General features: G+C 44.5%; 1 protein-coding gene across 2 annotated transcripts in view; it reads right to left on the reverse strand.

Moving 5' to 3' along the window:
• VDR (vitamin D receptor) overlaps nucleotides 1–11,704 on the reverse strand; it is a 79,450-nt gene extending 67,746 nt beyond the window's left edge. The window contains exon 1 of one of the 2 annotated variants that reach the window (XM_081898826.1): nucleotides 11,647–11,704. The gene's annotated coding sequence lies outside the window, so the exon portion shown is untranslated. The other variant, XM_081898827.1, reaches the window with a different exon arrangement.
• Nucleotides 11,705–15,696: the final 3,992 nt, after the last annotated feature.

Genomic DNA, 15,696 nt, shown 5'->3' on the forward strand with positions numbered 1-15,696 from the left:
TCTCATTTCTGTGGGATATCACTGGAACACAAAAACCCTGATCAAAAGATCCTCATGTGCAGCTACAGATTAAGGTGTGCATGCACCAGAACAATGGTAGCGTCTGACAACATTGACAGTGTTGGCTGGGGAAGAAGGGCACTGGCACCAGTCACACTTACCCTAGGGATGGAGACAGGGGAGGGAGACAAAGGGAGCCAGCTGCTCTAAACCTCACAAGGCCGAGGGCTTCCAACTTATTAGCTCAAATTTGCGGAAGGTTAGTGGGCTGCGCCCATCAGCCCTTTTACCTTCAGGGCACTCGCTTAAAAGCAAGGTATCCATCCATGCTTTCATCTTAAGTGCAATGGCTTACGTAGTCACAAAGGAATCCTGATAGCCACTGTATACAGAATCGCAACCCAACAACGGGCACTGAGCACCCAGACTCAGGTGATGGATAGCAATCTGGCAAAGAGAAGGAAGCCAAGGATAAAAACTGCACTCCTGGATGTTCATCACCCTCACTGGACCATAGGCTATGCTGGTTGGAGCCAATGCTGGCTGGGGCTGATATTACTGTTAGTGTCCAACAACAACATTTGGAAGGCCACAGGTTTCCCACCCCTCTCCTAAGCTAATAAGGAGCTTGAGAATTCCCTATGAAAGCTTCACAGCTGATATCAAGCAGGCAACACCAAAGCTGCACTAAAATTCAAAGAAAAGCAGAGTGCAAACTGGCTTTAAAAACAGCAGCAACATCACAGTAAATTCAGACAAATACTAATGAAAGCCTATCTAAGAGCAGAGAATGACAGCAGTGGTTTCTTTTGCTGTTGTTTTAGTTCTAGATTCAGAACTTGTTCAAAGAAGGTCAAGGAATGTACACTGCATGATGAGTTTAAGCACTGGTTAAATTTGAATGTTTTGTAGATAGGAACCTAAGAAACTGCTTATACCAGGTCAGAGGGGTTTTCGACTATTCTGATGCACACCAGGCTCTCCGGGACCTCAGGCATGGAGTCTTTCCCAGCACCTGCTACCTGATGTATTTTAAACTGGAATTTATGGGGGTTGAACCTGGAACCATCTGGGACCATCTGCATGCAAAGCATTTGCATCTAGCCCCTCTCCTACCTGCCTGTGCTCATTTGTGATATCAACAAGTTTCAGTGTTTGCTGAAACAGGCAGTATGCTACTGGTTTGAACAACACTGCAAATAAACAACTGAAGTCATGAACTCTTATAATCATGTATTAAGTCAATGGGTTTACAGTCGCTCAAAAAGTGTTAAATTTGAGTTCATATGCAAGTCAAAGAAAACAAGTATGGAAAGCTCAAAAACACGAGCTCTTCCTTGTATGAAGCCCTCCAATTTCTTTGGATAGTTCCCTCCTTTGATCTTATCCCCGAGAGACAGCCACTTTAGTCAAACATCACACATCTAAAAACTCAGCCAACACAACACCTATGGTATTAATCATTTCAGCTACTTTTTCTATCACTTACTATCCTATGTGGTTATAAAACTAGGACCCCAAAAACAACAATCAGAGAAAGTGGAACTTCTCAAAACACATTACTTGATGGATTAAATCTTACATTAGCTTTATGAGACAAGACCATAAGTTCAGAACCAAGGATGACCAGCTTTTGTATTATCAGGGACCACTGTATTCTCCAGACAGCAATCCAGGCAAACAGATCACCTCACCCAGTTGACAGATGCCATAAAAACAATGCTGCCTTCTTGCAACAGGGCAAGAGTGGGGCATATTTTGGCCCCAGCATGCCAGATTTTCTCTTCCCTTACCCTACAGGTCAACTTAAGACAGATGGGCACAGTCATCCACCTGCTAAGCATCTGGTGTCATTATGACATTTAATGCACATTTAATGCGGCTAGCAAAGAAACACCAGGCAACATGAAATCTCCCTTCCCCACCCATCAGATAACACCAGCCAGTTGAAGTTTGGGGAAATGGCCTCACAGGCCAAATTGGACCACCTGGTAAACCAACACTGGCCCATGGGCTGGAGGTTCCCCACCCCTGCAATTGGTCCTTTCTCATTATAGAGAACATGAACAACACAGAAATATATAAATCTGCATACAAAACAGAGAAAGATCAGTAATGTGGTGTGTGTGTGTGTGTCTATTTCTCACTTCTTGAAAACTTTTTCTGTTTTTTGCTACTGAAATTGGGGACTAACCTTTTACCATATTTTTATTTAGCTCTGGAAGCCTTCCAGATATCAACCACTGTATAAACAGAAAACTTTCTGTACATGGAAATCATTAATGGATTTATTTATTTTTAACAAGGAACAGCACCGTTGCTGTTTCTCAGGTCAAATGATTTATGATTTTTTTGTCTGACCAAAACTAATACTCCAGGGTTAGTAAATGTTAACTCTGGTTAAGCTACATATATCATAATGATCAATACACACAAATTTCAAGCTCAAAATGAACATGGCACAGCTTGTATTATAGCAAAAGACATGGTTTCCCAACTATCAGGTACGTATTTTCAACTGAGAACCTGGCCAGTATTCTCAAATTGACCCAAAACATCCAGAGATGCTGAATTCCCAAGCCAGGTTTGTCCAGCTTCTATTCTCTGTCACTGTATGTCATAAAGCAACTCTAGGTTAGAATTATGCATCAAAGTAGATTTTTTAAAAAACCTACAACAGTCTTTGCCCTGTCTTATCTGGTTGGACTTTTGTTCTCTCTTTATCGCACCATTTATATTTCAGACAAATAATTCCTCTCTCCATTCTTACAAGGACAGACAGTTCCCAAGCCTGCTGATAATATCCTGCTCATTGACATTTTAATAAGTACACCTGAAATAGGAAAATATTGATAATCAAAATGTTTTTTCCCCAACCCACAATAAAACACAATAGAATGACAATGACTCAAATTCCACAGTACAGTGGTACCTCGAGTTACATACGCTTCAGGTTACAGACTCTGTTAACGCAGAAATAGTGCTTCAGGTTAAGCACTTTGCTTCAGGATGAGAACAGAAATTGTGCTCCGGCGGCACAGCAGCAGGAGGCCCCATTAGCTAAAGTGGTGCTTCAGGTTAAGAACAGTTTCAGGTTAAGTACAGATCTCCGGAACGAATTAAGTACTTAACCTGAGGTACAACTGTATTGAGTTACCAATACGAGCATATAAACCCTGCCTTGCACAGACTCAGACCAATAGTCCACCTAATCTAATATAATCTACCTTGTTCCACAGTGGCGGCTTTCCAGGGGTTTTAGGCAGAAACAAAGCGCTGAATTACACTGATACTGAGAGCCCAGTCATACATTGATTAGAAATGGGCTTGGACAATTCGCACAGACCCCCATCACATTTTATGAGCCACAAATGGATACATAAAACTGCAGGAATGGGGAACCTGTGGCCTTCCAGGTGCTGTCAGACTCCCAACTCCTATCAGACCCAGTTAGCATGGCTAATGTCAAGAGAGGGGATGGGGATGGTGTGAGTTAGAGTCCACAGCATCTGGAGAGGCATAAGATCCCCATCCTTGATGCAGAGAAAGGACAGTGACCCAGGAATACATTAAACAGCCTTATGCGGCAGAATGTCCATGGATGCCAGGTGGATGCAGAGTACCTTCTGCTGCTCCAGGACCTTCAGAAGCTGCAGGTGCTTCCCCTGTTTTGTAGCCAGGGGAAAATTGAAAATTTCAACATGGATGAAGATCATATTGCTCTAGTCTACCTTACAGGACGGCCACAGGGAGAGGGGTCATCTCCGAAGTGGACTTCCAGCAAGTCATGATAATAGCTGCCATCCTTTCCATAAATTTCTCTTGCCTCTGGTTAAGCAGCTGGAGCCTCCAGCTCCTGATCTCCACCCAATTAAAACACAAGGGCCACCCTCAAATGAGAAATAATGCTCAAATTCTTTCCGTTAAAGTTCTGTAACTTTAACTGGCAGATAGCAATAATTCCATCAGTTTACAGGAAACTGGGGGTAGGACAGGGGGAAAGCAGCTAAAATGTAGAAGCAGGTTTGGTGTTTTTTTTTCTTCTTCTTTCCAAACCAGAATGCATTATATTTCTTGCTGTCCTTGTTTACTCTATTTCACATTCCAAAGAGACAGGCCTATACACAGCTAGTAAAAAGTGTCAAGATTCCAAGGTGCCAACATATAATTTTAAGTGCCCAAAACCGTCCTGAAACTTTAGCCCTGAAATTCAAGACCAGAGGCCAAGCTGACATACACGCTGAATTTTAGTGGCAACCCTGTCTGTGGGTGGCAAATTTCCCGCAATTTTGAAGACACTCCAAAATAAAGCTGAATGCTAAAACAAGTCTCTTTCAGTAGAAAATGAAGTGGTTTTTTGTTTTTATTTCCCCGAACAAGTTGCTGTTGCAACCGATCCTGTAAAGGAAGATGAGTCACTAGTCGATATATAGCGTGGGAGGAACGCCACAGAACAAAGCAAACCCTGGGAACATCTCTATCCAAAAAACCTCATTCCTCTGAAATTTGGGCTTCATTCTATAGGATCTCTGATACAGCCTAGAAAGATGAGAAAGGGAATCCAGAGAGATGAGATGAGAAAGGGAATCCAGAGAGAAGGAAAAGGATGCTGCTTTCCTTACCCATAATAAGCTCACAAAATCTTCTACAGAAACTCCACCCTCTCATTTCACCAGAGACATACCAAACAAACCACAGAGATGCCTTGCCCTTTATACACACATCCCAGGCAGCAGCATGAAAGGACACATAGTCAACTGCCATCTATCTCCTCTGCCCATTACTTGGCACCTAAGGCTCATACCTACTCCACCCTGCTTTAAAAGAGGAAGGAAAACTCACCATGCCTGCCTGTTACAAGGACTAAAACCTTTTAAAACCCCGTAGGGTATCTTGAGCTACAGGAATTGTGTGCATTTCAGAGCTGGTACATCATAGACTAGGTTACGAATCAGAAAATCCCTATTTTGAATCTTTTTTCGCCATGAACTCACTAGGGTGGAGTAGCCAGCATGCCGTCCTTCAGGCAGGTGTTGGTAGACTACAACTCCCATAATTCTTGACCACTGGCCACACTGGCTGAGACTGATGGGGAGGGGAGTCCAACAACATCTGGAGGGCACGATGCTGGCTACCCTTACAAAGGGTTTAGGCTAGTTCTTCTCTCAGCCTCAGGCCCCCACCCCGCCTGTGTTATGCAATAATACCTCACAGGTTTTTTTGTAAAATTACAAGAAGTTCACCAAGCACCTTGCACACCCTAAAATGCTATATAAATGCTATTATTCTTTCAGATATGACTTTATGACAGCACCCAACTCCCAACTGGAGAAATCTGATAATGCTTATTATTTAAATAACACTCTTCTCACTATGCTCCACATACAGCAATCTCTGATCCTTACAACACTGTAAGGATATTAGGTTATCTCCATAATATTTACAGATGGGGACTAAGTCCAAGGCAAAAATGCCTTGAAACAGGAATGGGTGTGGGCTTTCTGCTGCAATGCCAGCTCTGCACCTTCCACCCCTGTAAAAACACATATAAAAGCTTCTGGATCCAACACTGTTCTCCACCCTCTGCCCCATGCTTCAGAAAAACTGCCTGCTTTGTTTTCAAATACCTTCTATGTTTATCTGTTTTAATTTTTGTTCAGTATTTTATGTTTTTTACCTAAAAAAGGCTTTTTAAACAGCTTCATTGCGATTGAGACAACGGCCCTCAAATCCCTGCTCCGAGAAGGGAGGGGGGGAAATGTGACTTTGTGAATAACACCAGAGCTGGCCAATTGATGCTGTGCAAATCTAGTTTCTGCTAGAGGCAGATCAGGTTTCTCTTGACCCAGGGAAGAAATGTGTGCTTATTGTGGTCTGCTTGCTTCCACAGTGCACTTACTGTCAATGTTATACAAGTCTCCATGCACATTGAGAAACAGCAGCAGGACTGAGATGACATTAGTACTACAGACGTCTAGCTAAGAGCTCATGTTCTTAACCAATGAAGCAAACCAACATTCATAAAGCATACGAATGTATGAAACCTGTCAAAATATTTTCAGGGTATAATTATCAGAACACTGGCATACAGTAAGGGAGAACTGCCCAGTCTAGAAGCAATATGACCAGAACCAGGCATAAAGCATGGCACATGCCTTGCTTCTACAAGCAATAGCCTCCCCACCTTTATTTTTAAACATAGGAATTACAAAGAGGGAAGTGTTAAGAACATAAGAAGGGACTGCCGGATCAGGCCAGTAGTCCATCTCGTGCAACCTCCTGTTTCCACAGTGGCCAACTAGAAGTCTGCGAGAAGCTCCCAAGCTGGACCCAGGCACAACTGGACTCTCCCCTGTTGAGAGCAGCATGTAATGTGTCTTGGGAAAGGTTGCTATTGGGAAAAGTTAGGCCTGCTGTGCATGTGCAAGTCTTTGCATGTAATAATAATAATAATAATAATAATAATAATAATAATAATAATAATTTATTTATACCCCGCCCATCTGGCCGAGTTTCCCCAGCCACTCTGGGCAGCTTCCAATCAAGTGTTAAAAACAATACAGCATTAAATATTAAAAACTTCCCTAAACAGGGCTGCCTTCAGATGTCTTTTAAAGAGAAGATAGCTGCTTATTTCCTTCACATCTGAAGGGAGGGCGTTCCACAGGGCGGGCTCCACTACCGAGAAGGCCCTCTGTCTGGTTCCCTGTAACCTCACTTCTCACAATGAGGGAACCGCCAGAAGGCCCGCTGCACTGGATCTCAGTGTCCAGGCTAAACGGTGGGGGTGGAGACGCTCCTTCAGGTATACAGGACTGAGGCCGTTTAGGGCTTTAAATGTCAGCACCAACACTTTGAATTGTGCTCGGAAATGTACTGGGAGCCAATGCAGATCTCTCAGGACCGGTGTTATGTGGTCCCGGCGGCCACACCCAGTCACCAGTCTAGCTGCCGCATTCTGGATTAATTGCAGTTTCCGGATCACCTTCAAAGGTAGCCCCATATAGAGTGCATTGCAGTAGTCTAAGCGGGAAATAACCAGAGCATGCACCACTCTGGCAAGACAGTCCGCAGGCAGGTAGGGTCTCAGCCTGCATACCAGGTGGAGCTGGTAGACAGCCGCCCTGGACACAGAATTAACCTGCACCTCCATGGACAGCTGTGAGTCCAAAATGACTCCCGGGCTGCGCACTTGGTCCTTCAGGGGCACAGTTACCCCATTCAGGACCAGGGAATCCTCCGTACCCGCCCGTCTCCTGTCCCCCAAAAACAGTACTTCTGTCTTGTCAGGATTCAACCTCAATCTGTTAGCCGCCATCCATCCTCCAACCGCCTCCAGACACTCACACAGGACCTTCACCGCCTTCACTGGTTCCGATTTGAAAGAGAAGTAGAGCTGGGTATCATCCACATACTGATGAACACCCAGCCGAAACCCCATGATGATCTCTCCCAGCGGCTGCATGTAGATGTTGAAAAGCATGGGGGAGAAAGTCTGCTAGACTGTGGCCAATGCATTAATAATAGTTGGTTTTCTATCTAAGTATAGAAACTACATAAAATTTAAAAGCTGGGATTAATTTTCTTTTTACTGAAGTACCCACTACTTCTAATGTATGTAAAATAATTAGTTATTCATCTTCCTGAAAACTCTATGAGGAATGTTTAAGCAGAAGCAATGAAACCTTCCAAGGCCACCAAACAAGTTAATAGTGGAGCAGCGAGGCGGCTCTCACTAGGCTAAGCTAGTTTTCAGAACTTTTATTATTTAGACAACCCACAGAATGAGAAGTACAGCAAGCACATGATGAAAATATGTTTTGTACAAATATATAAATCAAGTACTCCACAGGAAAATGAAATATAGCAAAAGAATTAAAAGAGTGGGGCTACTCTTTCACATCCACTGTTCCCTTTAAAGAGGCTCAACCAAAAATTTGACTTGAGGGGAAAGTACTTGGCTGTAGCAATCATGGGAGAGAATGGGCAAATAGTAAACTGTTACACAGCCTCCTGCCTCCCCTATGTCAACAGTTTCTGCAGTTCCATTACCTGGCAAACAGGTGTTTGGGAAACACAGGGCTGGACAAAAAATGGAGTGCAGAAGTCCAGATTCCTTTATGAAGATGCTGCAAGAGGCTCTATTTATATACAGTGGTACCACGGAAGTCGAACGGAATCAGTTCTGGAAGTCCGTTCGACTTCCAAAATGTTTGGAAACCAAGGCGCAGCTTCCAATTGGCTGCAGGAAGCTCCTGCAGCCAATCAGAAGCCACAGAAGTCGCATTGGCCATTCGGGTTCCAAAGAACATTCACAAACTGGAACACTCACGTCTAGGTTTGCGGCATTCGGGAGCCAAAACGTTCGACTCGCAAGGTGTTTGGGATCCAAGGTACGACTGTATTACCTTGAGTGATATGATTCTCCCATGCCACTCCTGCCAGAATGGTACACAAGGCTGCGATCCATCCTAACTACAGTGTAGATATAGTCAAGTCTTGGCTCAAGCTAGGTAGGAAAGTTAAACAGCACAGATCTGAACTAAGCAAGGAGTGATTAGTGAGCAAGAAGAAATCAGGGAATGGACTTTTAAAGTATTAATAAGGCATTGTTCTCTTACTGCATTCTTTTGCAGTGGCAAGCGACCCAACTCCAAGACTTAACTAGACTTTCCAAGGCTCAACCATGAAGATGAAACCATGATAAAGAAGACAGTGACATTGCATATACTTGATTTGGGGATTGAAAATCCTAGCTTGGGCTGTGAAGTTCACTGGGTGACCCCAGGCTGGTCGCTTTTTCTCAGCTGAACCTAGCTCTGCAAAGAAAGAGGGCACCCCCATCCAGGAATGAGATGAGCTCCATGAAGGTAGGATATAAACATGAGGAAATAATAATAAATGTACAGAGGAACAAATGTTCCATACACCTGAGATTTTGAGGAAGTGTGTGTGTGTGTTTAAAAAAAGCAACTTCATTTTCAAAATTAAGCACGCCTAAATCCCCAAATCAGATTTGTTTGTATGGAACTGCTAACATGGGGTCAATGGGTTCAGACACTAACCTGAACAGCATATGCTACGCAGACATTTAGAGTTCTCTACTGTCAGTGATGCTGGCACAGAGCCAGGGTAGGTAGGATTAGAGATTTGATGCTGTTGTAGCACTTAGGATAGACTGTACACAAAATGGTATCTCAAGTAGCCATCTCTAAACTTCTGTTTAGTTCATGTACAAATATTTATTCAGCAAACCGGGTCTCAAACAACTGTTTTTAAAAGGTGGGGAAGGCCAAGCCAGGGTAACCATAGACTCATAGAATCATGGAATTGTAGAGTTGGAAGGGACCATTAGGGTTATCTAGTCCAACTCCCTGCAATGCAGGAATTCTTTGGCCATGTGTACTTATTATACAAGTCATCTCTAGTTTAATTCAATTCTGTCCTCCAAGTAATCACACTTCTATGGAGGAAAGCTCTAAAAAGTCTTGTTTGCACATTACAGCACGAGAGTGTTCAAGAAGACATGATCATCACAAGTGATCACAGACAGATCCTTGGCCTGTGTTCACTGTCTGATATGTCAGATAAATACCTCCCCTATTGCATTACTCTGGGTCTCATAAATAAGGCCTCAGTGCTCTTTAAAAGAGAGAGAATTGTCACTGTAGAACACAGACAGTAGGTAATAAATTAGGACAATGCCACATTCAAGGAAGAACTGGAAGACTTTGCAACATTTAGTAAGATGGAAGTGCAGTCTGGATCCAGAGGATATTTATTCAACAACCCCATCGTAGGGGACATCTGAAGTTAAATCTAGATCAGTTCTCATAGCTATATAGCAAAGATGAGTCCTGTGCTCCATCAGTGCCTGCCCCCTCAGCTTAACCTGATAGCGCTAGGCAACAGTGTGCAGCAGCAACTGCATCCAGGGTCGTCCCTAGGAGCTGGTCAGGTTGGCCACCGCCAAGGGGGTGCAAAAATTGCATCACTCTACTCTGGCACGGAGTGGCTAGTAGCCCGTCCACCCATCTGCAAGCTCCCTAGGCAACTCCTCTGCACAGCCAGGTGAGGCATGCAACCTCCGCTGGGTGCCTTGGCAGAGAAATCCGGTCGTTGGCATGGGCCAAATATACAACTCCTTCCAAAAACACAAGGGAGTCTAGGTATGCCTCTGGCTGTGCCTATCTGCCATTTTAATGTAGCCCTGGATGCTACATCAGGAGCATTGTGGGAAATTAACATGGCAGCTAGACCCAGCTGACCAACATAGTTCAGAACACCAGACTGGCTTTTTCAATGGGTTGGGCAGAGCAGGTGTCAGCAATGGATGCTGGCTTGTCCACACATAAGCTTAGATTCTTCGAAGGAGAAAGGAAACAAGTTGAATAGAAAAGAACGCCTCCTCTTAGCACAGCATTTCATAGCCCTTCCATAACTATGACTGGCCACAGAGCAAAGTCAGAGTGGCACTGCCTATCCACCAGGAAGTTCAGAGCCAACTGTGGATACCGTAATTAAATCTATAGTCATAGGCCACACCATACATTTAAAGCAGTATTATGCCGCTTTCGACAGTCATGGCTTCACCCAAAGCACTGGGAACTGTGGTTTGTTAAGGATGCTGAAAGTTGTGAGGAGTAGACAACTCTACACACAAAGCTACAACTCTAAGCAGCTTTAAGAAACTACAGTTCTCAGCATGTTTCGGGGATGGTTATGATAATAACGATAATAACAGTAACAACAACAAATTATTTATACCCTGCCCATCTGGCTGGGTTTCTCCAAGGAAAGTATGCTAAAGAGTGCTTTAAAGGAATGGTGTGGACGTGATCTAACCATGCTTCTTTATAGCAGCTGATCACAAAACAAGCAGAGGTAAAACACGCTTGCAAAACTCTAAACTGACGTATGCACCCACCACATCCTCCTTGCACCTACACACACAAAGTACATCCAGGAATACACGTGCCAAAGCGTCTCGGTTCAGTTTACTGTGTTCCAGGTTCCTGTTCTATTTATTTGGAATTACGGTACATCCCACAGTACCTAAGTTTAGAACTTTGTATTTTTAGGTGTTTGGCTTATAAGGCGTAGTAGGGATAGGCTCCACAAACCAAGAAAAAGCCATTCAGAAGAACAGGGGAGATGGGACAACCTCCGTAGCTTCAGAAACACACAGCAGTTGTTGTTGGTTTTTTTTGGGGGGGGGGATAATTATATTTTCCTTCAGTTTTACCTCACATAGTACCCTAGCAGAGCTCGATATTAAGTGTGAACCATTTGGAACAGGTTAGTGTACCAGTTCGGATACTTTATAAATGCAGATGAATGGTCGTTAAGAAAAGTGATTTGTACATAGTTTAAAAGAAAATAATTCATGCGGGGTGATATAATACCCTCCCCTCCCCCTCTCCCACCCCCCCACCCCGCGTCACCAAACTTTCCCTCCCTCCCCCCCCCCCTTACTCATATTCACTTTTCTTCACACACACAGTCACAGTCCCCAACTTCTTTCCCTCCTTCCTTCCTTTCAGCCTCGGGCGCTTTGCCCCCTCACGGTGGGGACTTGCGCGTCGTCTCCCCTCCTCGCCCGCCTGCCACGGGACCCACCAAAGCCCTCACACGCTCGCTCCGTACCTTCGCTCCCTGTCCCGGCTCTGCCACTCACTCGCGCGCGCCACGCCTCCCGACACAACCCCATTCCGGCAACCGCCCTATTGACTGGAAACCCCCGCCCCCGGCCCCGCCTCCTCCTCGAAATTCCCCGGACCTCGCCCAATGGGGAAGCGAGGCTCTTCCGCGCGCCCCAATAACTTTCCGAGGCACCGGGTTCTAAACCCGCCACCGCTGCCTCACTCCCCGCCCTCGTGTATTTAGAGGCAGGGCGCGTGAAGCTCGACTCCTTGTCCTCCCTCCTCGGCTCTCGGTTCACGTCGCTTACGCCTCACACGTCCGGCAGCCGGGGGCGGGGGGGGGGGAGTCACGTGGTTCTTTGCCCTCAGACTCTCACCCAGGTTGTGTGAGGTGATGGGCGCGTCGTGAGGTAGAGGGGAGGCTGTCGGTCTCTGCCCCTTCTCATGGCGCAAGCCTAATAATATCTGTATGTCTAACTCCCAGCCAGTCCAAATAGCACTTACTCCCAGGGAAATATGACTCGGGCTGTGGCCTGAGTTGGACTGGTCATGTTGTGCGGATGCCCGATTATCTTTTTTTTAAAAAATAATTTTTATTATTATCCAATTCAAAAATACAATTATGCCAAATTTGCACAGATTTTCACAAATTTGTTAGTTTTTAGACATCCTTCGGATTCTCTGACAATCATCCATATTTACTTCCCAGTTTACGCATTTCTCTGTTTATATTGCCATTAAACTTCCCTCCCACTCCTGTTTGTTTTTTTAACAATATATCTGTTTTCACAGTGCTTCTTGAAATCCCACCAGTGTTGTTTGCACATCACACGTTCTTTTCAGATATTCAACAAATTTCCCCCAGTCCTCGATGAACTTTTGGTCTTGAAGATATCTAATTTTTCTGGTTAATCTGTCCAGTTCTGCATAGTCAGTCAACGGATGCCCGATTATCGTCTTCCAAAGCAGCTACAGTGGTACCTCAGGTTACAGACGCTTCAGGTTACAGACTCCGCTAGCCCAGAAATAGTACCTTGGGTTAAGAACTTTTCTTCAGGATGAGAACAGAAATTGTGCTCTGGCGGCAGCAGGTGGCACCATTAGCTAAAGTGGTGCTTCAGGTTAAGAACAGTTTCGGGTTAAGAACAAACCTCTGGAACAAATTAAGTCCTAACCCAAGGTACCACTCTAGTCTATTCTGAACTTAAAAATGGAATGCGTAATGCTGGTGGTCAACAAAAGAGTTTTAAAGACTGTCTCAAGGCAAATCTTTAAAAATGTAGTATAAACACCAACAACTGGGAAACACTGACCTGCGAGTGCTCCAATTGGAGAGCAGGGTTTACCAAAGGTGTCATGGGCTTTGAAGACACTCGAACTCAGGACGCAAGGGAGAAACGTGCTAAGAGGAAGGCATGCTTGGCAAATCCCCACCGTGATCAACTCCCGCCCGGAAACCAATGTCCCCACTGTGGAAGGATGTGTGGGTCCAGAATTGGCCTCCACAGTCACTTATGGACTCACGGTTAAAACTGTGTTTATGGAAGACAATATTACTCGGCTACGAGTGATAGCCAAAGAAGAAGAACTCACCACTGCTGGCTTTCCCATGAGGGTGGGCGACTGCCTCAGGTGGCCCACGCAAGGGATGAGGTGACTGCCTCAGTTGGCAGAATCCCAATATGGCACTTTGTTGTTGTTTAGTCGTTTATTCGTGTCCAACTCTTCGTGACCCCATGGACCAGAGCACGCCAGGCACTTCTGTCTTCCACTGCCTCCCGCAGTTTGGTCAGACTCATGTTTGTAGCTTCGAAGACACTATCCAACCATCTCGTCCTCTGTCGTCCCCTTCTCCTTGTGCCCTCCATCTTTCCCAACATCAGGGTCTTTTCCAGGGAGTCTTCTCTTCTCATGAGGTGGCCAAAGTATTGGAGCCTCAGCTTCACAATCTGTTCTTCCAGTGAGCACTCAGGGCTGATTTCCTTAAGAATGGATCGGTTTGTTCTTCTTGCAGTCCATGGGACTCTCAAGAGTCTCTCATATGGCACTTTATTGTCAGCCATATCCCTGATGTAGATCTTTGCTCACCTCTTTTCCCCCAGCGGGGAAGGGGAGACACCATTTTGTGACTCGCCTCAGGTACCACATTGGCCCTGGTCGGTGGACTCCCAACTCTCACCAGTGTTCCAGAGACTCTGGAAGAGGCAGGTCCCCCCGAAAAATGTGGAGGGCCCCCACCCAGCGATATATAGACAAGTTGCTTCTGATGGGTCGCAAGCAGTGCTGGTTGTGGAAGCCTCCTACCATCCAGACTCTGAGGTTGGTAGTTCAAAGAAAGAATTAAAATCAACTGTAAGTTGAAAAGAGATTAAAAGGCATTTTGCGTGTGTGGATAAGCTTGCATATAAACAAAAATGTTTTAAGCAGGTGCTGAAAAGAGTAAAGGAGAAGGCAGGGAGTTTCAAAGTGTAGTCAATAGGCAGGGAGTTCCAAAGTGAAGCCGTTGCCATGCTAAGATGTTAATTTCTTGCAACTGCGGGACCAATATTGTATGGCACCTGTAACAGTGCCACTTGAAGCAGTCAGGTGGGCACATATGGGGCTTGGCGATCCTGCAAATAATCTTGCAAGTCTTTTAAGGGTTGTATATCAGAATAGTAACAGCTTGAACTTGACCCAGTAGCAAATTGGCACACAACGTAGATCTCTGAGCAGAGGTGTTAGATGTGCCAGTAACCATGCTGCAGCATTCTGCACTGACTGCAGTTTCAAGATCAAGCGCAAGGGAAGCCCCCATAGTCATACAGTCTTGAAATCACTAATGCCTGTACTACTTGCGTCAAGATATAGATAGTTTTTCTATTACTGAGTATCAGCTAACCCCAGAATCGGCCACGACTGGACCTAATGGTCAGCTGTCCCTTTACCTTTTAATCCAAAATCAATGCAGTGCTTTCTTCTGTTCTTTTCCCACTTTCCCCTCTGTGTTCCAAACTGTAGTACAAATTACAGGCTTTATTTGAATTGCATACTCAACTATTAGCCTAAGATTAAGATAAAGTAATATTAGTCACTTTTCACATATGAAAATCACTACTGTATCACGAAAAGTTTTCCTTGTGAAACAGAATCATGCTGGTCCAAGTGTACTAAACCTGTTTCAAATTTCTTATTGGCCTGAACTAGCACAGTGTCAGCTGAACTAAGAAACACATTACTTGCTTTTCTAATTACAGCTATATCACTTTTGTAATACATTACATGGAGACCAACAAATTATTTCTGTTTGATTTGACAAGTAGCTATATTATAAATTCTCCAAGGAGCCCAGAGCAGCACATGTAGGGTTAATCTTCTTACAACCACCTTGTGAAGTAGGCCACTCAGAATCTTTTCATGTTTGGGGGGCAGTCCTAGTTCATCTGTGTTTGCAGCAATAAATGCACAATGGGACCTGGAGACATATTTAAGTGGACACATTCTAAGAGTCCCTTAGTTTAGAAATAGACATCTCTCCTAGGCATTTTTAATGTCTGTCACAGCAAACACTGATCAAACGTTCTGTCCAGACTGCCGTATAATCTATGAAATCATGTAATTTGGAGGTAGTGAACGTGGTGCCCTACAGATGTTCTGGACTACTATTCCCATCAGTCCCAAACAGCCTGGCCAAAGATCAGGGGTGATGGGAGTTGTAGTATATGTTTGCTACCCAGTTCTCAATGAGATTTGAATCTGGATTTTCTGCCCAGCCTCAAAACTCTTCCCAATACATAGAAGGGGATATATATGAGTACAGTATTGGACGTTGTGTGAGGAAGGCTAGTTGATTATCTTGGAGTTCATATCTCATTTCCCCCCCTACAATAGGACAAAACAGACATTTAAGGCACCAAATGTGCTTCCCCACTTTCCTATTCCCCTTAACCGTTACAGGGCATCTTTATGTGAGTTCTAGTTTGAACAACCAAAAGCAACTTTTAGGTTTCTCCCAGGATAGCATGGGAACATGGCCTAGGTCAAAGCTTAATGACTACGTAACCATTCCAAATTT

This window comes from Podarcis melisellensis (genome assembly GCF_964234715.1).
Source record: "Podarcis melisellensis genome assembly, chromosome: 2".
Taxonomy (NCBI): domain Eukaryota; kingdom Metazoa; phylum Chordata; class Lepidosauria; order Squamata; family Lacertidae; genus Podarcis; species Podarcis melisellensis.